Source organism: Rutilus rutilus (genome assembly GCF_951802725.1).
Source record: "Rutilus rutilus genome assembly, chromosome: 1".
In the NCBI taxonomy this organism is placed as follows: domain Eukaryota; kingdom Metazoa; phylum Chordata; class Actinopteri; order Cypriniformes; family Leuciscidae; genus Rutilus; species Rutilus rutilus.
In genome coordinates this window covers 67,351,158-67,378,837 of record NC_140209.1, presented here as the reverse complement: position 1 = coordinate 67,378,837, position 27,680 = coordinate 67,351,158, and the positions used below count along the sequence as shown (strand labels likewise).

The 27,680-nt window shown below is 36.3% G+C and overlaps 1 protein-coding gene and 2 long non-coding RNA genes across 5 annotated transcripts in view; all 3 read right to left on the bottom strand.

Annotated features, from left to right (window-relative positions):
- The window catches only part of LOC311294934 (uncharacterized protein), a 453,797-nt gene that overhangs the window by 277,082 nt on the left and 149,035 nt on the right, over nucleotides 1–27,680 (bottom strand). The gene's annotated exons all lie outside the window — the stretch shown is intronic.
- On the bottom strand, nucleotides 5,863–8,297 carry LOC311296555. The gene is made up of 6 exons (XR_014628620.1): nucleotides 8,183–8,297; nucleotides 7,992–8,082; nucleotides 7,134–7,480; nucleotides 6,611–6,728; nucleotides 6,262–6,366; nucleotides 5,863–5,990 (listed from the first exon to the last, which is right to left on the bottom strand). It is a non-coding gene; the product is annotated as an uncharacterized lncRNA (long non-coding RNA).
- Nucleotides 8,302–9,219, bottom strand: LOC311296672. 3 transcript variants are annotated; one of them, XR_014628658.1, is made up of 4 exons: nucleotides 8,929–9,219; nucleotides 8,729–8,830; nucleotides 8,455–8,654; nucleotides 8,302–8,361 (listed from the first exon to the last, which is right to left on the bottom strand). It is a non-coding gene; the product is annotated as an uncharacterized lncRNA (long non-coding RNA). The 3 variants fall into 3 exon arrangements; XR_014628659.1 differs by having other exon boundaries at nucleotides 8,955–9,219; XR_014628657.1 differs by having other exon boundaries at nucleotides 8,729–9,219.

The following is a 27,680-nucleotide window of genomic DNA, read 5'->3' as shown; positions in this document are numbered from 1 at the left end:
CCCATTTTTGCCATATAAGGAAAAGAACATGCTCTAGTAAGTCATAATTATGAGATGAAAAGTTTAAATTATTACTTAAAATGTAAAAAATTATGGCTTAAAAGTGAAAATTATGACATTAAAGGGATAGTTCACCCAAAAATGAAAATTAGCCCATGATTTACCCTCAAGCCATCCTAGATGTATATGACATCAAGACATTGTCATCTTTCAAATTAATACAATCTGAGTTATATATATAAAAACAAATGTTCCAAGCTTTATAATGGCAGTGAATGATCGTTTCTGTTTTGAAGTTCATCAAAGTCCATCTGTCCATCATAAAAGTGCTCCAGGGGGTTAATAAAGACCTTCTGAAGTGAAGCCATGCGTTTGTGTAAAAAAAATACCCAATATAAACATAACTGACGATACTTTGATGTTTTGTTGTACAAAGTACACTGCACACACACTCAACTCACACCCCAGCTGTCTTTTCTAGTTATTTATTAAATACGTACGTTTTCAAAAATGAACATAACTCTTTCAAAATTCTGTTTGGGTGTGTGTAATTTACTTTGTAGAAAAAACAACATGCCAAAGTATCCTGAAGTTATGTTTACCACAGGCTTTATTTTACAGATAAATCAGAAAAAACTCATTATAAAACTCCATAGGAAAATCTCGAAGGAACCAGCAGTGAATTAGACTTTCAGGTTCGGTCATATCTGAACCACTCATACTCGAAGCCAGAGGGCGCTCTCGCACAGAAAGTACAAAGAAGACTCATAACAGGTAGACTCATCATCAGGTATTTTCATAAGAATAAAGTATTTAGCTTATCCCAGCTATATTGCTAATCGAAATAGCTTTTATCACAGTAGAATACTACAAAATAATGTATGTTTGCCTTAAAGGAACACTCCACCGTTTTTTGAAATAGGGCTTATTCACCTTCTTTCCTACATTTAGATTGGTGGGCAAATGCATTTTTGTCTCAGTGCATGCATTGTTTTAGTTTGACCATTGAGGAATGAATTTGTTCTTTATTTTCAGACACACTATTTATTGAATTGTACACTTCATTATATGAGCATCCAAGACAACATAAAATATATATGGGAATTTATTCAGAGAATAGTTTTATAAAAAATAAAATAAACATTTGTAGCTTTTGATCCTTAACTTTTCTCTATATAGAAACCATACTGTCTCCTATGAATAACACATGATGTCCTGTCAGTGTTGGGCTATCGAAACATATCAATCATCCACACTAATTAGGCTAAATGATCACATATTTTGCCTACACATTTCATCTGTCAAACAATGGAAATGCCTTCGCATACAGCACCATGATTCTAAATGGCAACCTGTTATACAACTATACAAAGCTTTTTTACATAAAGATTGACAAATTTGGGAAATAACCATTTTTTTTTTTTTAATATATGTAAAACTACATTACATAATGTGTTGAGTAATCGTACCATAATTAAAAATAATGTGAACTGTTGTCCTACCAATCACATTGTGAAGTTTTGCTCAATAAAAATGGTTTTAAAAGTGTGCCGGTGACCTCATAAAGCATTGCACATATGTGTCGTGTCATTATGACGTACAGTTTGTGACTTTACTTTGTCCTGGATGGAGCTGTCCCTGGATTCCCCTTCCTCTTCAGATGGCACTGTTATTACCAACAGTGTATAGATTACTTTTACTAAGATTACTGCAAACAGATGTCTTTCATTAACAAGGTAATGTACAGGAATACATTTATAATCTTAGCAATTACATTACAATTACTATTGTAATCAAATTATCTTTACTTCAGTTACTTGAGCACTGGACTTTTGAAAGATATCATGAGAGCTGAGGTGTCTTTTGGTAAAGGACCAGGTTTTAATATGTTTATTTTTGTGTGTGAAACTGACCCTGAATCAGACCTCATGATGTGGTATCTTGCTCTGCTTGTGGTATAGGCTGGACTCAGTGAGATTTCAAAGTAACACAAAAGTAATTAGTAAATCTAATTACTGTATTGCTCTTGGAGATATGGGAAGTGTAATATAATGTCATATATAAGGTAAATTAGATGACGATTGTCTATGTAGCCACTTAGCCATATGACCACAGCATAAAAACACTTAATTATGAACTATAAAAGTATGGACTGGGAGGATGGACACTGGATATCTATAATGATTTTTAATGTAACTCGCCTCTGTATTTTAATTCATATTGAATCAGATCACTCTGAAACACTTTATCAGGTTAGGGTTTGTGAAAAAGAAACGTTCCAAGAGGCCCACAGTGACATCTGTGATTCAAATAAGTCAAAATAAACATTTCATTAATGAATTTGCCTACTGTGTCCAACAAATATATTTTAATGAACATTTATACATTAGACCACTTCATGTGTCTTTGAAATGCATACATGACACAAGGGCTGAGTGGGCAGAGTGAATTTTTTTATTTTGTCATATGATTAAACCAAACACATCACTGGAAAGGTCTTGATCAGCCGAGTAACAGCATTGCAATCTGAAGGCTGTACCTGGCTCCTGCTTTGAAATATTGACCTCTGAACTTTGCCATTGATGCATGTTGTGAGTCTTATAATTCAGCTACTGAATGGGCTACAATGATGAAACCAACTGTTATATAAAGCTCTTGAACTCTTCCATCATGAGGGCTACCGTTTGGTGCGATCACCAATAGGGGACATCACCAAAAATTAAAAAAATCGAATCTCACCTAGTTATTATTTATAATTTAAAATTTTGACCAAACTACTGTGTTTCACATCAACCCATGAGTGCACTCTCAGTTTTATACTCCAGACATCCATTTACATGTTTTAGTAATTTACAAAAACAGAACTACAATTCCCTGTTGCAGCAGATTACAACGTGATAGACCGCCCGTTAAATATGTAGTTCTTATGGTTGGCAAACTAGGGTTGTAAGTAAGTAGGGTTTCAAAAAGAACTATAGTATAAAGTAAATTCCTAACAGACACGCTACTGCAAAAGCATAATACGTGTTGTATTAATTCAAACAAAAAAAACATCTTCTTAAGGTTATTATTATTGGCTAAAATTGCTTGTTTGGGAGATTCATACTAGTTGCTAAGGTAACCGTGATTGCGCAGGGCGTTGCCTGACCACAGAAACGGAAGTAAAAAAAAAAAAAAACGTGTTAGGGAAAGAAATATGAATAACTGATATTGGCAACAAATAATTTACAAATATGTCATCCTTTATTAAAATGTGTGTTTTCATGTTGAAATCCAGGCACTAGATGCTAGGGGCGTTTTCGTTGACATTTTGGAGAGGCAGGGTACACTCTGGACTGGTCGCCAGTCCATCACACAACCACTCACACTCCCATTCACACCTAGAGCAATTTAAGAGTCTCCAATGAACCTATTCTATTCGTTTTCTTTAGGTTAAATATTTTAAACTTATGTTTTTATACAGAAAATAATGATAAAAATAACACTATTTATATAGCACTTTTTTTCTCCCATGTAAAGAACAAAGTGATATGTGATACAAAGACCACACGGACATTCATACATAAATATATGTGAATAAAAAATGGTAGACATGAATTAAAGCAAATAGCCTATAATTGTAAGCTGATATTTACAACATCAGTTGTCTAGTGTTAATTCTTGTATCCAGAGTGAAGTTATGCAGCAGGATAATGAATAACTTATCTTATTTATGGCTATAATTTACTAATTAATACAACACATAACTGTATACCTACTTGACAATTAGCATGTGAAAATGTTATTTTGTGCGATTACACACCCTGTGTAATATACCCTGTGTACAACTGGCATACAATGTTAAGATAAAAATGAAAAATCAGTAATTTAACATCTTATTTTCAAGAAGACACAGAAAATCAAAACAACAGCTCAGCATGAACTAGTTTGCATCCATGTACAACATAGTTTTATAGTTACCTGAAGTAATGCCATAAATGCCATGGTAAATGAGTTCCTTTTGTTGGCAAGATAACAGCAGCAATAACAACAGGAAATACTACACTTAAGACTCAACTATGGGTATTGATCAGTCATTTCTGGAAAGTATTTAATGTAGTGACATGTACAGTAAATGGTTCATTCCAAAAGTATCCACAATCACTGTGAATAAAACAATCAAACTATTACATCAATTTAAGTGTAACATTTTTATACAGTAAAGGTCATTATGTTGACAAGATGAGATGGGCAAAGCTTGGGGAAGTCACCACTGCAAGAGGCTGGAGTCATTCGCAAGCTCTAGCACCACAGTTGACAGTAGAGATAGTCCATGTAACATCGGAGGTGAAATTTTAAAACCGACCTGCTGTTTGTGAACTGAGGTAACAATAGTCCAAAATAAAAGCACTGTATTAGACATTCATTACACTTCAAAAAGTGTTTTGTTTTCCTTGAAACACACCTGCAGTCCAGTCATAATTGACACGCAGTCTAAATGCATCCGACCAGTTAAAGGGATACTTCACTTTTTTTGGGAAATAGGCTCATTTTACAACTCCCCCAGAGTTAAACAGTTGAGTTTTACCGTTTTCGAATCCATTCAGCCGATCTCCGGGTCTGGCGGTACCACTTTTAGCATAGCTTAGCATAGATCATTGAATCGGACAGGACCATTAGCATCTCTCTCAAAAAAAATGACCAAAGAGTTTGGATATTTTTCCTATTTAAAACTCGACTCTTCTGTAGTTACATCGTTTACTAAGACCGACGGAAAATGAAAAGTTGCAATTTTCTAGGCTGATATGGTCTTAGTACACGACGTAACTACAGAAGGGTCAAGTTTTAACTCTGGGGGAGTTGTAAAATGAGCCTATTTCCAAAAAAAGTGGAGTATCCCTGTAAGAAGCACTCATTTACACTGCTTCAAAATCACTGTCATCTGAACTCTCAAAATCAACTTCTTCATGGTCCTCTGGTATCTCCTCGGGCCCATCCTCCAGCAGAGAAGCAGCATTTGGTCCTAAAGCCAGGCTGTCACTTGAGCAAACGACTTGGAACTTCTCCTCTACATCTGCAAGCCTTTTCTGAAGAAGACACAGGAGCCCGCGATGACCCTCTTCACTTAAACTGCCTAGAAGGAAAAATTAAAAGCGAGGCATGACAATACTTCCATTGTTGTTGAGCGATTCATTAACTGACTTTACTAAAGAACTTACAGACCATTTAGATCCAGCCACAAGGAATCCATAATGTAACACTTGAGGATCTCAAAATGAGTGAGGTTATAGGATCCCCAAAAGCATTACAGCAAGAATGTAATAAAAGTTAGCTTCTTACCACTGTTTCTGCCAGAAGACATTTCTGATATCATTGTCCTAATGTTTCTAGCCAGCTCTCTGAGATAGGTGCAGTGCTGTCTCATCTCCCTCATCACAATGATCTTTTCCTCTTGAAGCCGCACTTTTGACATGTACACATCAAAAATCTTCTTCTTGGTGAGGATGTTGCTGGATTCTGAAGTCACACAAATAACATCCCTTCAATACAAATTTGACCTGTACAGTCTAAACAGCAGCAGGCAAAACACAAGTAGTGTATGGACATCCCATATACTGGTGCAGAGTGCAAAAATGTAATAGAAATTTAATCAGATACAATGTGGCATATGTTTACAGTAGCATATACAACATATCATTAGTTTGCTTAATCACACACACAGACACACACACACACACACACACACACACACACACACACACACACACACACACACACACACACACACACACAGACACACACTTAGAGAGAAATTGCTACTTCCCACTGCTGTGCACTTCCCACAGCCATTAGACTGTCTCCTCTCCCCACGGAGAAACCGCTCTCCACCTTCTCCTCAGCGATGCGCTCCTCATCTGGCACCTGCTCATTGTAGAGCTTGATTGTTTGCAGGAGTTTTCTCTTCTCTTCCCACAATTTTCTTCAACGCAAGTGTCGAATTTTGTTGCTGTCTAATTTTTTTTTTAAAACATGATGCACAAGCATGTGTATACAGGTATCAGAAAGTTACATGAAATACTTATAACTGACTTAAGAATTAATACATCAAAATGTAAAAAAAATCTAATGACTTAAAAGGCATAATAGGCCTAATATCTGTACAATTAAAAAGAAGACATTTTAAAATTAAGGACCTAAAAACACTATAATACAAAAACAATCCAGATAAGACATCTGCAAGTAATAAAAAAGACACAAATGTTAGATGAGTTTTCAACACACCAGTGTGATTATAAAGGCTGGCTTGTTTTTGATGAACACCAAGAAACATTTGTTCGATTGATTTCTGAAGGTTATGTTGGTCATCACATCTGGTACCTACAGAATCTTAAAGCAACAACAATAATACAAGTAAATTATTATGATGTCTTTGCAAGTTCAAGTTTATTTAGAGCCCCAAATCACATCAGTGTTAACAGTGTCAAAGGAGTTTACAAGCCCACAAGTTTATAGCAAACAAAAACAGGACAGCGCCCCCTTACTTAATCCTTATGCATGGCAAAGATTCTCACTTCTACAATTGCAGTATTATTAGTAAACTACTTAGAAGAATGTCCATAAAATACTGTACCGTCAGTAGCCCACTGTCTGACATCATGTACCCACTGATGCACGATGTTCTCAGGACACCCCAGTTCACTGCTCAAATCCTCCAGTTTCTGAGACTCAGCCTCAGCCTTTTTCAAAGTCTGGTGTTAAAAAAAAAAGATTTTTGACTTTGCAATCTTAAAAAGTGAGGAAAATCATGAAAAGCGTTGTATACATAACTCAGACATAACATAATAGCTTGATGTATCTGCTGGATAGTGCAGTTTTATTAATGTACTGTATATTAGAATATTTACAGCTGTATATTTGCTATGTTATATAATATTCGTAATCTCAGTACAAAGTATTAGACAGTTAGAATAAAAAGACATAAAAGAATAAAAGACAGGTTTCCTAAAATAATATAAATCAGCAATAATTAGCAGATTTTGTCATGTACTTGGTTGTGAGGGCACAACCAATTATAGTCATATACAGTGTATTATATAAGTAATAATAATTTTTTTTTTTTTTTTTTTAATGGTATGATAAAGAATATGCAGTACCTCACACTTGGTTGAATGAGCCTTGGCATGCGTGACAGAAAGGAATGGTCTCATCTGCAGTAAAGGTCTGAGGTCCAGCATGGAGACGGCCAACTTCTCAAGGTAAGGCCAATACTTGCAAGCAATATCTGTGCAACAGAACTGTCCGTTTGTGGCTGCTTGAGCTCCTTCTGCAGGTACAGCGGATAAGCAAATATTTCCCCCCTGTACATGTTAAGAGCCTTGAGTAGCACTCCATGTCTGCAAACAACCACCTCAAGGCCCTCTTCATCCAGTTTGCTTGCTCTTCTGGCCGTCTCACGTGCAGCAGACCACTGACTGGCTCCACAGATCCCTTTGCCGGCAGTCTGCGTGACGCAATAATTCTGGTTAAAACTGAAAGTTGCTATTTTTTCTAACTAGTTACTTCATCCATCAGGATGAGTCAGGTTACATCACACCAACTGGCATCTTTGTAATGATCGGTGACAATAAAAGTTTACTTTCAAACTAACTACTACTAAAGAGCAGCTTCAGAAAATGCATCTTCCACCTTCTCTACTCTAGCTACACAAACTAGTTGAAAGGCAGGGTGACAAACTGCATGCATAGTCACTATCTCTTGCAGAGATCTGCTGTTACATAATTAATGACTAAACTAGCCACTTTGGATGCCACCACACCTACCATATCTAATTTAAACCTCAACACAAGATTGCTTGAAAGAGTGCACCATGCTCAAAGTGCTAGTAACAAACTAAGTGTATTATATAAGCTTATATCAACTAGGGATACATTATCTATTTAATAAAACAACAATCATACACTGCAAATTTTGGATATAAATCAAAGGTGCAAAAAACTACATATTTTACTAACACTTTTCATTTTACTCCTGATCTCATCAACAAAATGGTGTACATCGGTGTCCTTGGCAATGAAGGTGCCATCAAAATAGGGTTCCTCTGACCTAGATAGAATAAGAAAAAATATATATGTTCAGTGTCAGACATTATATGTTCTGATAATTTTACATTAAGTAAAACAACTACAAGTGTAAAACAACTAACCCTTTTGACTGCCGAAACCGGTACACTTTTCTGTTGCCATCTGCACAAAGAGCAAGCATGTTGGGTGTACATGCCGGGCAGGTGAAGTGCTCTACACTGGCCATTTCTTCACACTCATACTGGCAGATTGTGTATTCCATGAAGCTTCTTTGTAATACGTCTCCATGTATTTTCCCAGCCTGTACATTCGATTAGTAAAGAGTAAAATGAAATAGCTACACTAATATTCTCTCATCTCTACTTGAGGCAACTTTGATCTACACTGATCTCACCCTTCCAAAGAGACAGGTCCTCCTCTCCAACATCCGCAAAAAACCTTGTCTCGATAAACCTGGTGCAACAGTTTTCATTTCTTCAAATGAGCTGAAGACATCTACCGAAAACAGCGTGTCAGCATTCACAGATGCCGGCCAATACCCACTGCTTATTATTAATCTGCACAGCAAGTTTGGCAAGTGCAAATCATACCGACCTAAATTCAAAAAGAAGAACATTGTAACACACAAGGGGACAAGAATAAATAAAAATATAAACCATAATTCATACCATTTATGCAAACCAAAATGATTGCTCTGCCAGCTGATTCTGTGACGTTTGAAGGGTCGCAAGTACATAACTGGACAGGTCTCACTGTAGGCAATAAACATACTGAAAAGAGAAGTTAAATAATCAGTGAGAAAGCATTAAAATATGTCCAATTAAGATAATAAATGTAAAAAAAATAAATAGAATAAAACTTTAATCACTTTGCCGAAAAGGTTCAGAACACTACCTTGATTGACCAGTGTATATTTGCCCTCTTTTTGTACACAGCACACTGTTGGCTCAATGGGCTTGTAAATTCCCTCAATGCAGGACTCCCTGTTATGGAGGGTGAGTTTTGTGTGTGTGTGTGTGTGTGTGTGTGTGTGTGTGTGTGTGTCACAATCCATACACAGCCACTCTTGGGGCATGCAGTCTCTGCAGCGAATGACGGCAGGAGATGTGCAGTGGCTGCAGTTATTTTCTGGAGCCACATTGCAGGACAGCAAGCAGTTGATGTGATGGGACTAAAAGTTTTTTCCCCTCATTATCTGGACATAATCTTGAACTGTTAGCAGCATGAACCTGACACCGATTGCTTCACTTCCACTTCATTTCTTTGGAATTGCTTAGCATTACAGTGAAGTCAATAACATAAGTAACACATCCACCACCATGTTGTGTTTCTGATGGCACAGTTTAACATACAGTATTCAAAGGAAAATTATTAAAAACCGGAAACAGAAATCCTTTTAAGTTTTACCATGGAAAAAAAAATAAAGGAAAAAGCTGTGCACTGGAAGCCCCGCAGTTTGGTGGTCTATGTTTCAAAAGTGACACAAAACCATATTTATGTTACCTAACAAATAGCAAGCTGAATTCTGTATACAATGGGCACAAGTTATATTTAGTGAACCCTCTGGGGTCCTTCAGGTCCAAATGGACCCGAAGCGTTTAAATAAAAAAAATGTAAAAAATCATAGCTTCATCGGAATGGTCCGAAATTTGGTGACTTTGTTGGTACTTGGTATATGAACACCCCAAAAAAATTGGGGACAGGATTTGAATAGTCTAAGTGGTTGTAAAAAAAATTGTCACACTCAGGACCTTCGGGTCCAAATGGACCCACCATAGGAAATGAATGGGAAATTGGCAAAAATGTGAAAATGCAGATTTTTTTTGTGCGTACAATCTACAAATCAGCCACGATCCAGAAAAAAAGCACACAACAGTGAAGGGGTTAATCTATAAAACATCAAGAGTGCAAAACAGAAACATCCACACACACACACACACAAACACACTTTTATACACATACACACTAATAAATTCAGATTACAAAAATCTGTTTTGAATTTTTAAAAATCACAGCTTCATCGGAATGTTACGAAACTTGGTGACTTTTATGGTATTGGGTATGTTAACACACAAAAAATATTGGGGTCATGATCCAAGCACGTCACACTTTTGCTGTTTGGTCAAAAATGACCCCCATAGGAAATGAATGGGAAATTGTCAAAAATATGAAAACACAGAATTTGTTTGTGCATACAATCTACAAATCAGCCAGGATGCAGAAAAAAGGACTCAACAGTGAAGGGGTGAATCTCTAAAACATCAAGAGTACAAAAAAAAACCACACACACACACACATTTTTTTTAATAAAAATAAAATAAAATAAAATATATATAAAAAATGTCTATTATATTCAATGGGAAAAAATGGGTCATAATTATTGCATAAATATTAATTTAAATCATAAAATTATCTCAAAACACCAAAAAAGAAAAGAAAAAATATTATAAAAAACAAGTAAAAAAAAAAAAAGATTTTGGACCCGAAGGTCCTGAGTGTGACTGTTAAACGAAGGACCCCAGAGGGTTAAGAAAGATTGGGTGGGTAATCACAAATAATCCTGGAAGACATGGACTACCTGTAGCTGAAGCACGTTTTCGTGCCTCTCCACTTCTGCTTCTTTTTAGCAGTGGACGTCCTTCAGCATCTCTCTCCACCCATCGGACATTACATTTACTGCCTTTAGCAGATGGTGCTTTGCCCTTCGCTTCCTTTGCCTTGCATGACAGAAAGTGAGCACTGTATGATAACACTGAAATACAGCCAACTCTTGAGCAGTTCATTCAAATCTTGCACTCTAATTCCCACTCTTTAGTATTATTACCAATACTGGAAGATCACTGTCTCAAAAAAAAACCTCACTTTGGTTTGAGCAAGAAGCATGTCTGCAATGAAAATAGCATCATCTGCTCTCCCTCTGTCTTGCTGAGCAGCCATTTCACAGATACTATACTGGAAAGGAAGATAAAAACACGGTCAGACAAAAAGAATTGAGGACAGAGTATAGACTATATAAAACTACATTTCTAAAAATATTTTGGACAGTGAGAGAGAGAGTAATGTGAAAGAAAAATAAAGAATAGAGTAACAATACTTACTTAAAGACAGTGAAGCTTTAGAAGAAAGAAATGGAGATAGAGAGAGAGAGAGAGAGAGAGAGAATTAGAAACAGAGAGAGTGTGTGTGTGAGAGACAGAGAGAGAGAGAGTGTATGAGAGAGAGGTAGTAAGAGGAGTATAGGAGTGGCTCTTAAAAGAGCCGTTGGTTTTCTTATAAAGAGATACAGGTGGCGGTAACAGGGAAGGATGCTGGGTAAAAACAGGAGCTGTTGGACAAAGGAAAACAAAAACAACTCTCTTGCAGCAAGGCTTCCTGGATTTGTCATATTATAAAGTAGTAAAGTAGTATAAAGTAGTAAAACCATTGTTAATTTTTAAAGGACTGCCACTGTTGTACCCCAATAGGTAAAACTTTTGCACATTTTCTTCTGACAGATTTATTAACAACAATTACAGAACATAACACAATCCATTTGAACTTTAACGATCAATCCAAATAAATTTAATTACACAAACTAGCATAATTATAGTAAATGTTACATGTGCGCTACTTTTCAAAAGTTTGGGGTCGGTAAGATGTTTAATGTTGAAAGAAGTCTAATCTGCTTACCAAGGCTGCATTTATTTGATCAAAAATACAGTAAATCTTTGTAAAAACAAATATTGTGAAATATTATTGCAATTTAAAACAGTTGATCTGTTTTCCACTTGAAAATGTAAAAATGTTTATTCCTGTAATGAAAGCTAAATTTTCAGCATCATAATTATTAGGACAGCATTTACATGAAATATATATAATATATTCTACAAATATTATTTGTGTAACAATGTAAAAGCCTTTACTGTCACGTTTAATCAATTTAATGCATACTTTATGAATAAAATAAATTCGTGCTAAATAAATAAAATTACTGTTTTAAAAAAAACACCTTAGGATCGATATTTTTAATGTGTGGATCATTTAGAATAGATACAACATCAGTAACGTTTAGGCCTATCGATATTTCAGGATCGAAATTCGCGCATATATTATCATCATCATCATCATCATCATCAACAAGCAGCGGGGTTGATCTAAAGTTACTTCCCATCGACCATAACAACTTTTTATAATGTTAATATAACATAATATGCAGTCATTGCAGCTTTCTGTGATTAATTAATTAACGTTAGCCAATTAATATCAATGTCCATTAACGTCATTGACCACGGTAACGTTAACAGCACCATAGATTAAAAAGCTCCACAGTACACACACACACACACACACACACACACACACACACACAAATATAACGTTAGGCTACAGCAAGGTTAGGATTTCTTAAATTACAGAACCATAACAAAAATGTATGGCTTTGACCGACCTGACTCGGGAATTTTGGAGAATGCAATATATCGCTTCTCTCTTTGGTCCGTGGGGAGTTGTTGGCATTGAGGAAATCATCGCCCCCTGACTTGTAGTCAAGACCGCCTAAACCGAGACCAAGACACTACCAAGACCAGAGGGTATCGAGACCAAGACAAGACCAAGACCAAGACAGACCAAGTCAAGACCAAGACCAAGTCGAGACCAAGACCGAGACCAAGTCGAGACCGGAGGGAAAAAAATAGACTAGTGTTGAAGCTAAGCAATATGAATTCAAGAACAGCAGCATACTAGGGTTCAGCCGCAGTTTACATTCAATACATATTATATGGTATTACTTCAACTACACAGGCAGAACAATACAGAGACAGACCATGTCATGTGTGTGACTGTGAGCTCACTGTAAATGTTTTTGCAGGGTGAGATCAACTATGTGTAGCAATTGCATGACGGCTGTTACTGCACTATTAGAGGATTGAGACTCCCTTAAAGGGTTACTTCAGGATTTAGCATTAAGCTTTGTATTAGTAGAAAACCTGTAGTATTTTCGAATTACCGTGCTTTCCACCCTCATATCCCCCTGAGACAAGAGATTTATGTATTTTTTGTCTGGAAAAAATCCTCCGATGACGCAAAAATCGTCATTTTGCGTCATCGGAGGATTTTCTGGACAGAGGCTAAAGACTACAGCCAGTAGAAGGCGTTGTTCTGCATGTTTTCAGCCCGCCCATAGAGGGTGGGATCTCAGTCAGAATGTACACAGTGTCAGCCGTCTTTCTTTGGAAGCTAAGCTAGCAGGCTCTTGTTCTGTGGAGAAAGCTGAATAGTAGGAGAAAGCTGAGTAAGTAACCATCCTCCTTTTCCCGGACTTGTCCGGCCGTCGAGATCGTTCAAAATGTCCGGGATTCAGCTTTTGCTTTCTGCGGTCGCCATTCATTGTTTACATGCATACCTTTCGATCTAACTGAATTCATTCTGATTGGTGAATTTGAATGTAGTGTTTACATGAACGCTAAACAAGTGATCAGTTGATGTGCGTTTTACCATTGCTAAGAAAAATTCCCGCTCCTCCGTGAGAGATGCGAGACCCGGCGCGTCTTAGTAATGACACCACCGGCCTCGCGCTGTTCTCCCGCGGCCGTCAGCCTCGTCCTGCTCGCCACAGTAAACATGATGAATGGCGACTGTAGAACGCAAAAGCCGAATCCCGGACATTTTGGACGATCTTTAAATCCCTCGCAAACTCATCACGTAGGCTAGCTTTGTTGTTTTCATCTGTGCACTCTTACCGGTAGGCGTGGCCTCCTAAGACAGCGAAGCAAGTGCATTCTGGGAGTTGTTGTCTTTCATCCACATAAGCCAAAAATACTTTTTCTGGCTTTTCTCAGTCTAGAAAGCTCCAAATTAAAAAATTTCTTCACATTTCTTCTACTTAAATGACCTATTTTAAATACACATTCATCTTCCCAGAGGTGAAGTATCCCTTTAACTTTTGTGTACTGTTGAGGACTGACATGACTGGTACTGACTGGTTCATCTGAAAAAAACATCAAACACCTCCAACACCATCTTGCTCCTCCAACAACTGTCTAAAGAATGAGAAATATGTAACCAATTGAAATTATACTAATGTGTAAATGAAATCGTAACATCAAATTAAAGATACGCAATTATAAACTTGGATTAGGTCTAATGTTTAGTCAACACAACGGAGATATGCAGATGATATTTAAAAGACCATTTATTTAGTCTAACACCATCTTAAATACAATACTGTAATCAAACAACACACACACACACACACACACACACACACACACAGAGAGAGAGAGAGATATCAAAGACACAAATTCATCTAAGCAAATGCCTGCCTATCTCTGCCGATTTCAGAGTCTCCAAATTAATCCATTCTGCAACTTTTAAATACATAATAAAATGTTTAAAAACGAAATTATAGGCTTAAGTGCAGGATCCGAAAGTTGGTCGTTTTGTCGCTATGGTTACACACACACACACACACACACACACCATTGGCGGTGCGCTGACTGCGCTCAAAGTCATCTGTCAGTTAACTTGTGCAGTTAACCAAAATCTCCTGAATGAAGTTAAAACCCGTCATGTCACTGATATGTGTTTTTTAAATCAAGTGATCAAAGTGCTCGTTGCTGCTGCGATCAGTGGCGCGGATAAAGTGTTTTCTCGTATATTGGGCGCACACGCCGCACTGTCTTCACTCGGACGCGCGCTTCAATCCGTTCCGGATAATAATGTTGCATTATCGAACGTTGTGTCGTCGTGGATATTGTAGTAGGCTATTGTATTGCTAAATCCCCGACCACTATGTCGGTCTGAGACAGCGAGACCTAGACAAGACCGAGAGGTCCGAGACCAAGACAAGACCAAGACCAAAGACCGTCAAGGCCGTGACAAGACCGAGACCACGTAAAAGTGGTCTCGAGACCGGTCTCGAGACCAAGACCGGTCTCGAGACATACATCACTATCAACCTTCATTCATGCGTGTCATTTTCACGCCTAGAGGAGGCAAAGCGTGACATTCCCTGCGTCCCAATGTGCATACTATCCACCCTATCTGCCCTAAATAGTATTGACAATTACTAATGTCACATTTATTTATTTATTTATTTTTTTTATTTTTTTCTCTCTGGCCATACAAACCATAAAACAAGAACATACAAACAATTTCATATAACATGTAACATAACATGTATCAGTATTTAACCAAAAAAGAAAAAAAAGGTTTAGGCTGAAGCTGACAGCTTATAACGCCTAACCTTCTCACTTAACATACAACAGACATTTAATTTACTCTATGACATCATAGTATAACATAGAATGCAAACAAACTCATGATTTATTTTACTTGAATCACTTGAATCACCCACTTAATCTATAAACCTCCAATCTCTTTATTCTTAGAAGTCTCTTAAAACTACTAATGGTTTGACACAATTTCAATTCATCATCTAAATTGTTCCATACATTCACCCCCTTTATGGAGATGGTCCTACATCTAATATTAGTTCTAACTTTCTTTTTTTTAAATATACTTCTTCCTTTTAGTCTGTATTTGCAATCCCTTTTTTCAAACATAGCTAAGATTTTAATTGGCAGCAAATTATTATAAACTTTAAACATAATCTGTGCAATTTTATATTCTACCAAATCATAAAACTTTAATGTTTTTAATTTAAGAAATAAATCATTAGTGTGATCTCTATATTTAGAATATGTAATGATCCTTATAGCCCTTTTCTGTAAAAGGAAAATTGAATGGGTATAAGTCTTATAAGTATTTCCCCATATCTCTAAACAGTAGGTGATATATGGCAAAATTAATGAGGAGTATAACAAGTACAATGCCTGTTTATTCAACAATCCCTTAATTTTATTTAGTATTGCTATTGATTTAGATATTTTCATCTTAACAAAATTAACATGCCTCTTCCATCCCAATTTGCAATCAAGTATAACACCCAAAAATTTAATTTCCTCTACTCTCTCTATTTCCCCTTGACCAATTCTTACTTTTATCTCCTGTACCTTGCAATTTCCCCAAATCATAAACTTAGTTTTGCTCATATTTAACGATAATTTATTTGTGTCAAACCACTTTTTAACCGTTACCATTTCTCTCTCTACAACCCTCACTATGTCCTGCAACTCTTTGCCTGAGTGGAAGAAACTTGTGTCATCAGCAAAAAGAATACTTTTAAGCGATTTGGACGCTTTACACAAATCATTTAAATATAAAATAAATAATTTAGGTCCTAATACAGAGCCTTGGGGCACCCCACAAAGTATTTTTAAGGAATCTGAGTCCATTCCATCAAATGAAACAAATTGACTTCTATTATTTAGATATGACTTAATCCAGGAATGACCAATTCCTCTAATCCCATATTTGCTTAATTTTTTCAAAAGAATCTCATGGTCGATCGTATCAAAAGCCTTTTTTAAATCGATAAAAATCCCAAGACAAATTTCCTTTTTATCTATAGCTGATGTAATTTCTTCCACTAGCTTCATTAATGCCAATCCAGTTGACTGATTAATTCTAAACCCATACTGATTCTCAGTTAGAATATTATATTTATCAATGAAACTATCCAGCCTCTTAACAAATAATTTTTCCAAAATCTTGGAAAATTGTGGCAGAATCGATACCGGCCTGTAGTTCGAGAGTTCCTTTTTATCTCCCGCTTTGAATAAAGGTAACACCTTGGCTATTTTCATTTGATCTGGAAATATTCCTGCTTTGAAGGAAGCATTGCAAATATATGTCAATGGCTTACTCACACATTCAATAGTCTCTTTCAATAAAGCTATATCTATACCATGGACATCAACTGATCTTTTATTTTTGCAATTTCTAACCGTTTCTCTTACTTCACATTCATCAACCTCCCTTAAAAACATTGTATATAAATTATTTTCAATTAATTCTTCTACCCCCTCTTCATCTTGGGGTTCAACGATGTTCTTAGCTAGGTTGGGCCCCACATTCACAAAGAAATCATTAAACTCTTTAGCAATATTCTCTTTTTTGTCAACCAACATATTTTTTTTCATAATATATTTAGGATATTCAAATTCCAAATTTTTATTTTTCAACAAACTATTTATAACTTTCCATGTGCCTTTCATATTGTCTTGACTTTTTCTCTAATCTGCTACTATAGTATGCCTCTTTCCTTGTTCTAAGTATTTTTGTTAATTTATTTTTATAAACCTTATACCTCAATTCAACATTCTCTGTTCTGTGTTTTATAAATTCTCTATACAGAGTATTCTTCTTTTTACATGCATTTAATAGTCCTTTGGTCATCCAACATTTTTGCTGCTTATTTTTGTCCTTTACTTTATATATCATCATAGGACAGTTCTTGTTATACAATTGAATAAATGTAGCTAAGAATGAACTGTAAGCTTCCTGTACACCATTTACATAAACATTCTTCCAATTTTGTTTTAATAAATCTGCCTTAAAGGCTTCCACCATTCCTGGAGTTCTCATCCTCCATTTTCTAATCTCTGCTATCGGCTCAGATGTTTTTAATTTATGGTTACAGTGATAAATGGCAAATATAGGTAAATGATCACTTATATCTTCAATAAGTAACCCTCCTGAGACAGCTGTATCCATTACATTCGAATATATGTTATCAATCAGAGTCGCGCTATAAGCTGTGACCCTGCTTGGCTTGGTAATGGTTGGAATTAAACCCAGGCTATTCATAACATAAATAAATTCACTAGTTCCCTTGTGCCCTTGTGGATTTAAGAGATCAACATTAAAATCCCCACACAAAAACACTTTCTTCCGCCCTACTATCCTGTCAAACATATGAATTAAGTGATCTTTTGTAATATCTATGCATGCTCCAGGGGCTCTATAAGCACAACTAATAATTATATTTTTACTTCTTTTCATTTCTATCTCTACCGTAACTATTTCAAAAAAGCCATCACATTCTTTTGACATGGTTACCACCTTATTACATTTCAAAGAAACATCAACATACAGGGCCACCCCACCACCTTTCTTGTTTGCCCTATTAATTACAAACATCTCATATCCCTTCATAACAAAATCATTTGAATTATCCTCATGCAACCATGTTTCAGATACTGCGATAACATTAAACTTCCTCTTAAACTGATTTAAATAATCTACAATTCTGGGGAAGTTCCTATTCAAGCTTCTACTATTAAAATGAATAATAGACAATACCTCATCCCCATCAAAATCAAAATCATTAAATTGTTGGTCAGTAAAATATCCACAGTTATCAGTACAAGATGTAGAAGATGTAGGCCTATTATAAAAATTACTTTCTGGATCTATTTGACATTCTCTTCCATATAGACCTTCTTCATTTTCCAAATCGTCCCATAATCCATAATGTCCTAATCCAGAATGTAGATCTTGAGTGACAGCCGTTGGCACATATCTAGGCCCTTCTGCGTCGTGCTCCATATCACTTTCTACATCACAACCATCCAAATCTTGATCACTGTCTTCCATAAATGGGAACACATACTCTTTACATGGCATCATTATAATTCAGTCCACATCCATGCATCACTTCAATAGGCCTAATTGTCCATAACCCAACAATAATATAAACAAAAATCTATACACTGTATGCCTAACTACGATTGATACCTGTCCAAACAAACTCAAATTCCCTTCCCTCACGATCCGTGAGTGTATGTCTAACAACAGCAGCATAGTCCAACAAAAAAATGCACACGCGTATGATACAAACAAAAAAAGGAGAAAAAACTCCTTCCAAAAAAAAAAAAAAAAATCCAATGGCACAAAAATAGCCTAGGTTCTGTCCTACTCCATGGAAGGCTTTGATCCTGTTCTCACGATTCAAACCGTTCAAGTTCATGAAGATCCCTTACCGTAATAACTTTTGCTTCAGGTGTTCCATTCAACTTTATCAGTACTTTACCATTTCTTGTCCATGTTGCTTGTATCTTATGTTGTTTCCGTAGATTCCTCGCCGTTCTTGCGATTTCTGCATTCTTTTTTAAGTTTTCGTTAACATAGACATTGGTTCCTTTTAACTTCTTCCCTTGCCTCAAAACACCAGCCTTATGTTTCGCAGCAACGAAACGTATTAAAATTGCCGGTTTCGTTTGTTTATCTTGCCGTGAAAGGCTGTGGCAGGATGATATATTATTACTCTGTATGTCAATATTTTTGCTTTTGAAGAAGTGGATCACTTGCGATTCCAATGATTGTTGCTCTTCTATCGATGTGTCCTCACCTTCTTTTCCCGCAGCAACACTTGAGTAATTTCTATGTCGAATATCCAACCCACTTACAATTATGTCATTCATTCTCGCATTCTGCTCGAGATCCTCGATCCTTCTTTCAAGGTGGTCAATTTTCCGGTCTTTTTCTTTCATCAAGGATTTTAATTGCTTAACTTCGGCCAACAGCTCGGGAAGCATGGCCTGCTGTTTGGCAATTTCCCTCATATCCTCAGATAGCATGTTAAGTGATTTGCGAATCTCTTCCATGTCCTCGTCGAGTTTTTTTTGACGTGACATTTTTCCGAGAAATTCAAACTGGATTTTTTTAATAGTTTTTGTATTTTAGTAGCTTGAAACTCCACCGAGTCATATTTAAATCAGAGCTCGCCAGCCATTACCCATACTTTTTCCTTCTCTCACATACCATTTAGGATGGATAGTATGCACATTGACACGCATCCGCTAGTGGACCAGCGTGTGTATTACACGCTTTAGCGATACCCACAAAGTTCTCTATTCTGGTCATTCATTTTAGGAATCGAGTCAATCTTATGCAAAAACAAGGATGAAGCATTAAGATCAAAAGAAGAGGTGTATAGATTTTGATAAAAAAATGTAAAACATGAGAAGAGATCGCAGAGGGGTCATTAGATAATGTATCATTAATATATAGAGAGGAGATCCTCTTATTACTTTTTCTCTAGGTTGAAAAAAGAAGCAGAGTTTTTTTCGCCAAACTCAAGCCATTTTGCTCTTGATCTAATGAATGCGCCCCTTGCTTTCTCTAAAAATAAATCATCCAGACTGCTTTGTAAAGAATAAAGAGATTCCTTGTCATTCTCTCCCGGGTTAGGATTCCTTAAAATCTCACTCATCTTTCTAATCAACTCTGTAATTTCCTTATTTCTATTCTTTCCTCACTCTATTCTTTCCAGATTTTATAGAAAATGTTCTACATTCGTATTTAAAAAGTTCCCATTTAGGAATGGCCGAGATATTAGTCCGAGATATCAGATTGTCCGCGATTTTCCTAACCCCGGACAATATGAGTCAGATAGTAAAAAAGAACAATTTAACTTCCAGTAACCAGGGGCTTCTTTTCTTCTCTGCTCAAATTTTGTATCAGAAAAATTAATATCAACTGCTGCATGATCTGTAAAAAAGAATACACTGATTTTATTGATATCTAATCAATAAAATTGAGGCAACAGATTACAAGCAATATTATTAATTAAATTTAACAAATTAGAATTGAGTAATAATTAATCAAATTAATTCCTTAAAAGTTAACCATTTAAAATGAGTAAAATTTACAAAATATCTTTTATTGCCAACATTGAAGACACCATTATGGAGATCAGTGTGAGTTTTAGTTGGGCTCTTGACCCTTAAATTATTAACTTTAAGTTTTGTTCGGCTGCTGTACATGAGTTATAACATTCAGATGAACAAATAGAAAAGGTGAACTGATGGTGTTGGTTGTGTTTTAACATAATCATTATTTCACAATCATTTGACCTGAATCAATGAACTCATATAGAGTCCAATTTATGAGTTAGGTTAACTTTATTAATTAATAAAGTTAACTTCTGCCTGTGATCATGCTCCTGTTTCTGCCAAGTAAAAAGGAAGAATTAAAGGTACGATGTTGGTTGTGTTAGTAATGTAGGAAAAACAACAACATCATGAATATGAACATCTCATTCCATATCTTATAGCACGCACCTGTTAAGTACAGGGGATGAGATTGTAAGTTGAAAAATAAATAAATATTGAAAGTTAAAATACCTGGTCCCCTTAAGGGATGCTCTAACATGAACCGAGCAACATCAGCATTTTCTCCACCCTTGTCACTTCGGACACGAACAGGCAATCCATGACTCTGTACAGCCTCCAGAAAACACTGAAGCACCGTTGAGGCTTTGTTGTTAGTATTTGCTTGAAGACACATGATTTTCCTGCTATACATCAATTCCTCCATGGACAATTATTCGCCATCTAAAATGAGAACAGCAAAATAACAATTATTCCAAAGGAACAGTGTGTGTGTGTGTGTGTGTGTGTGTGTGTGTGTGTGTGTGTGTGTGTGTGTGTGTGTGTGTGTGTGTGTGTGTGTGTGTGTGTGCACTAACTTGGATGGGTTAAATGCAGAGGACAAATTCTGAGTATGGATTACCATTCTTGGCCTTCTCATCATGTCAACTTCCATAATTCCCCACAATCATAATGTGTAACTGACACAGGAAAACTAAAATAATGAAAATGGTTAGTTTACATTTTCGTTACACATAGCTCAAATATAACATTATAAAATATTTATAACCATTTGCATAATGATCAGTTAAAAAAAAAAAATGCACAATTACATAAAAAAAAAAAAAACATTTTCACAAATAAATGTCTTCCTAGTATAGTGCTGGAACAATACATTATAAAACTGAAATTTCTTTTGGAACAAAGTTTGCTTTTAATTGATGGAAAAGGGAAACTGATCAACTAATGTACTACTATTAAGAAAATATGTACCATCATAAATAAAAGACACTGTATCCCAAATTGTGCCATCTATTAATTTGATTACTCATTTTAATTTCAATATTGAAAGTCTGTAAGACTTTTTGTTTCTAAACTTGTATTGTCTCCATGATGTACAGCTGAACAGTGGTTTGTTTTTTTATTTGTCGATTTGTTGAATTTAAAATTCTTTACATTATTGAATATTATGAAGTGAACAAAGACTTGCCTCACAAGCTCGTGATTTCCATCTATTTGTCCATCTATATTCCATCTATGTGCCAAAGTGACAGTGGCGAGGGAACGGAGTCGGGTCTTCTAGGTATGAGCAGGACCTCAAGGCCTCGTGAGACACTTCCAATAGGATCAATGGATCGGAGAGTTGCTCGGACTCTTTGCTGAGGGATCCTTTTAGGGGGGAAAAGCATAACACTAAATGCATGGCAAGTATAGTTCAGGATATTGAATTAAAGATAGATTCTGTACATGTGATAATGCAAGTTTGTTTACTTAGTTATTTTATCTCTTAAGTAAAACTTGTAGGTTAAGAACATATTTTTGGAGCACAATATAGTAAGCATCTTATTTGCCATACCTTATGCCTGTGCTCCTCAGATATCCAGAGACCTTTCTGTATCCAGAGTTGGGAGTGGTTGCAAGAAAGTCTGCCACAGTTCGTCGGAGATCCTCCTCACTAATGTCTGTAAAACTTCACTGATAATTCCAGTTCTTTCATTCGTCTTCTAATTGTTCTGACACTCACATCCAAAAGTCTAGCAATTTCAGGAGCAGTGAAGTCAAATTCAAGAAGGAATTCAAGGTGCTCTTTTGATATGTCAAAACGAGGGCGTCCCCTTTTTCCTGATTGAATAATTGGTGCTTGGTACCCATTAAGAAGTGTGCACTGACATCTGTCTAGTGTTTCCAATGCAGACGCCAGATTCCACACAACTTCTGGAGCTTTGGGTATTGAAGTGGTTTCAGAAAACCTGGACAATACATTTAGAACTTGTTCAGTTCTTATAGACAAAGTCCATGTCCTCATGAATGGATGCCGATCTACATCTAAGGTCGAGTAATATGTTGGAGACCTCTTCCAAAAATTCTTGTTTTTTGACAAATGTTACAAATACATGCAAAACAAACCACCTATAGCAATCTTAGGCCGCTGGCTGTTGTCACGGCTGACAAAGGAAGATGTGGATCTAAAAAACATGTTCTACGCTTTAACAAAAACAAAGAAGGTAATCCATCATGACACAAGAAAAAAACATGCAACAGCTTGACATAATATAAAGACAACACCAGTCAAAGATCTGAATCAATATTAGGGTACATGAACACGTGATAGCGAGTAATTCAAATGAAATGAGTAACAACTAAAGCAAACTAGTGACTGACAAGATCAGACAAATCAAGAACTAACAGGAGAAAACAAATGAATACGAAATAATAGTCCTAGAACACAAAAAAACTAAACTTGATCGCTGTGTTTGGGATTTTTATTTTTTTATGCCGGTTTTAAACTGGTCCAAGCTTTTCAGCTGGGGATCACTCATAACAACCTGAACAAGGAATATTAGGAATAATCCCATCCGATAACTGATAACTGAGACAACTGAACCAAAGTGAAGCAATTTAATGACACCTGGGAAAACGTGCAGGTGCTTTTAGTTTAGTACATGAGTAGTGTGTGACACTCAGTGTAAAACATTCATGCCCTGTCAAATTTGGGCTGATTTCTTCACAGTATTCACATTTTTTGAAATCCTGTTTTCGTGGGTTTTATGAGCTGGAAGCCCAAATTATGTACAAATCAACAACTAAATTCTTGAAATCGTTTAAGTTGTGGGCCCTGAATCTATAATCTATGGAAGTTTAACGTTTTGAATGGAATTATGGAAATAAATAAACTTTTCCATGATATTCTAATTTTTTGGAAAGGGTCTGTATTTACAATTTAGGATATTCTACAGATCTGTGTGTAAGCGTGTTGTTTTAAAACAGTCCGCCAGAGGGCAGCAGACGCGCTCATTCATCCTTAAACCAACGAAGAGTCTCAGTCAGCTGGTGTGTGTGTGTGTGTGTGTGTGTGTGTGTGTGTGTGTGTGTGTGTGTGTGTGTGTGTGTGTGTGTGTGTGTGTGTTGAACTGTCTGTGGAGCAAACATGCGAACTCGAGTAACAGTAGAGTTTATTAGAAGATATTCTTTCGATTTCAGTCACTTCAGCAGGGATATATGACATATATAGACGGTTAAGCGCTCTTCTCAGCGAGTATACAGCCGCTAAATGAGTGAAAACAGATAAATGATCTCTGTAAACAATGAGAAATGAGCAGAAAGCGAGCGCAGACATTTTCTGTTTGACGAAGAGACGCAGACCCGCAGCTGACACTGTGACCGGAGACAGTCACGGTAAGATCTGTCATTTACCCTCATGCAGATCAAAAACAGACATTATAATGTGTCAGTTAACGTCTGTCCTCCTTAATATATTACTTCTGTTAGGCTATATAAATATGAATATATGCAATCAATGTCACTGATTATGTACACTGCATCACTCAGCCAATGTTGTTTAACTGTTTTTGTGAAAATGTGAGTGTGACGCGGCAAACCTGTCACTCACATGAGATCCACCAATAGCAAACCACAACCATCCAATCAAAAATCAAGCCCCGCCCTGCTTTAAGTCACATTTAAATATAATGTATGAACGCATATGACTCTTTTCTGCTTATCGGCTCTGGAAATGTTGGTCGAGTCTCGTCCATCACTGTGTTCGGCTGCACATTTGACCTGTGAAGAGCAGGTAACGCCACACAGAAAACAGTTAAATGTTGAAACCAGTAGAGCTGTCAAACAGAGGCCAGTAAACGACTGAAGTGAAACTCATGTGATGGAGGACATGAACCTCTGCGCTCCGCTTGATTTAACTTCATCTTTGATTCAATCATGTTAAACTCCCACATATTTGCTTTGGGATCTTGAATTATTACATATAACATCAGATTTTCATTGAAGTAAAACTGTGTGTGAGTTCAGTTTCCATTTTGTACATGTTGAGTTTCTTTATGAAAGAGATTTAATGCTGATCTCTGATAATCTGCTGTGTTTTCTGTTTATGAAATGATAAATTACCAGAACAATGTTCTATGTAATATTTGTAAATGAGGTGACTTTGAAATAAAGGCTGACTTGATTGTTACTCTTTGTAAGTCTGTTTATTGGACTGTAATCTGTTTTGTCAGCGTTGTGTTTTTGATCATTAGATGTTAATGGATGATTTAAACTGATTCATTCTTTTCATTTCAGTGAAATAAATGTCAGAATGTGCTTCAAGTGTATTACTTTTGCACAAGACAAAATGTTAATATCTGGATTTTCATATTTTGCTCTATTAAAGTTATAAATACTAGTTTGATTCCTCTCTTTTTTCTCATATATTTTTACAATTTTATTTGTAAACAACATTAATTCACATTGTAGATAAAAAATAATAATAACAATGTTCCATTAAAAAAACCCTTCCTGACCAGTTTAACCTTTCATCAGCTTCGGCCTTTCAAATGTCAAAACTTTACAGCAATCATTTTCTGTTCAACTATTATTTTTGTAATTTACAAGAACAAATCAAACAAAACTAATATTAACATTCAGACATCAAAGAGCAATAAGAATATTGAGTTCTTCACAGACAACTAGTCAAAGCAGTGATTGTCCTCTTTCTCATTAGATTTTCCTTCTGCTAAACTAGATCTGTGTGTGACTCCAGTAGAGAGACAAACATCAGCCGAGTGTTTCATTCATTTCAGCTTTATTCACACCTGAGGTCTGACGACACCAGATATGAGGCCGAGAGCAGAACTCACACTTTACTCCAGTCAACATCTGCTTCATTTCTCCACACAGATCACTCTCATGTTCACTGTTATTGCACAGGGGAAAACAGCGCATTATTAACAACACACACTGATCTAGTAATGGGGCATGTTGACACACTAATCTGAGGAAATGAGAAACTCTTTCCACTGAAAACAACAACCATTCATTTGATGAGGTTCCAGTAGTTCATGTGGTTTCAGTCCTGATGTAATAATGACTGACGGCACAATGTTGATGCTCTTAGTTTCTCTTTTCTGCTCAGATGATTCTGTCATGTTCAGCTTGTTGAGTTTCTCCATCGAATTTAACATAAACTGACCTGGAAAAAATAAACATAATGAGCATTTATTTATTTATTATTCTAATTTAAAATGATAATTGTAATTGCAATTTTGATTAACGTAATTCAGATGTAGTCTCACATATATGGGTGTTTAAGGACAATATCTTATTACTTTTTTACATAAACCACATGAATGTTTTTAAACTTGTAGAAAATAGTATAAAAGTTTTTTGAAATCATATGAAACAAACACAAATACTGTGTACATTTCTAAAAACTTGATAAATGTATTTTTTTTACAGGTTTTTTGGTTACACTTTATTGTTACACGTTACATGTATTTACTGTAATAATAACTATAAACTCGAATGTACATTTCCTGAAGAAAATGTGAGTGGTGCTTGCAGTGGCAAAACTCGGCCCTGGACACATGCTAACACAATTAACAATGTTGTGATACCATGATATACCACATTCTAGTATGATTTACCACGTTTATAACATGATTTACAACGAATGATCACATTATAGCATGATTTACCGTGATTTACCATGTTTCTAACATTATTTACCAGAATTTATCACAATGTAGCATGATTTACTATGATTAGCATGTTGCTAGAATCATGTTAGCATGATTAACATATTGCTAATACGATTAACATGATGCTAGCATGCTTAGCATGTTGCTAATATGTTTTTAGCAAAAGATGTTAGCATGATGCCAGCATGATTAGCATGTTACTAGCATGATGTCAGCACGATTAGCATGTTGCTTGCATGTTATTAGCAAGATGATAGCATTATTAGCAATTTTCTAGGATGTTTTAACAAGATGCTAACATAATTAACATGTTGCTAGCATGATGCTAGAACAGTTGTTTTTTATCATGTTTACCCTAAGCTAATTGCAGTTAGCATGTAGCTATTCACAGCTAGCATGTGTAGCATGTTGGAAGTCCTGTTTGCTAGCATGAGTCAAAAGAGCCAACCACCATCTCTATACGATGTTCTGATGCAGAGATATAGGTCTTGCAAAACGGTTGCTAGGGTACTCTATTTGGTTGCTAGGCAGTGGCTTGGCAGCTGCCAATGATGAAACTCCAAAGGCTGCTTGTCAGTGTGAATGATATAAACCAACTCCCACGCCTCTGTGACATTCAGAATGGAAGATATCCCTCTTTGGATGTTGGTTGCTAGGGTGTTCGACAATGGTTGCTAGGGCGGGGCTAGGAAGTGTTGAAGTGATTCATGATTGGCTGTTTGCTGCCCCGAGTCAAACGAGACCACCCTCATGTTTCTATGACACTTCTATCCGGATATCCCTTTGATCTCTTTCAATGGAACTTGTTGCTATGGTGCTCTAAATGGTTGTTAGGGCGTGGCTTGATAGCTTAACAATGATCCTGAGAGACTGATTGGTCGTCTGAGTAAAATGAGCCCGCCCCCTTGTCTCTATGACACTGTGATCCAGAGTTATGTTCAATACAAAACCCCTGTGCAATTCACCATAGTAGGAGAAACACACGCGCTTCAGGGCCGACCTTCGCCATAGTAAATCAATGGGGCACTTTGGGACGCTCCTGCCCCCCAGGGGTGACACTTTTACCCCAGCGTGAGGAATGTTCTCACAGAGCCTGTCAGCCTCTTCAAATGTGGAAAACCACACGTTTCTGCCAAATCCTCGCTCAGAGCTACGAGTGTCAAAGTCTAACTCTA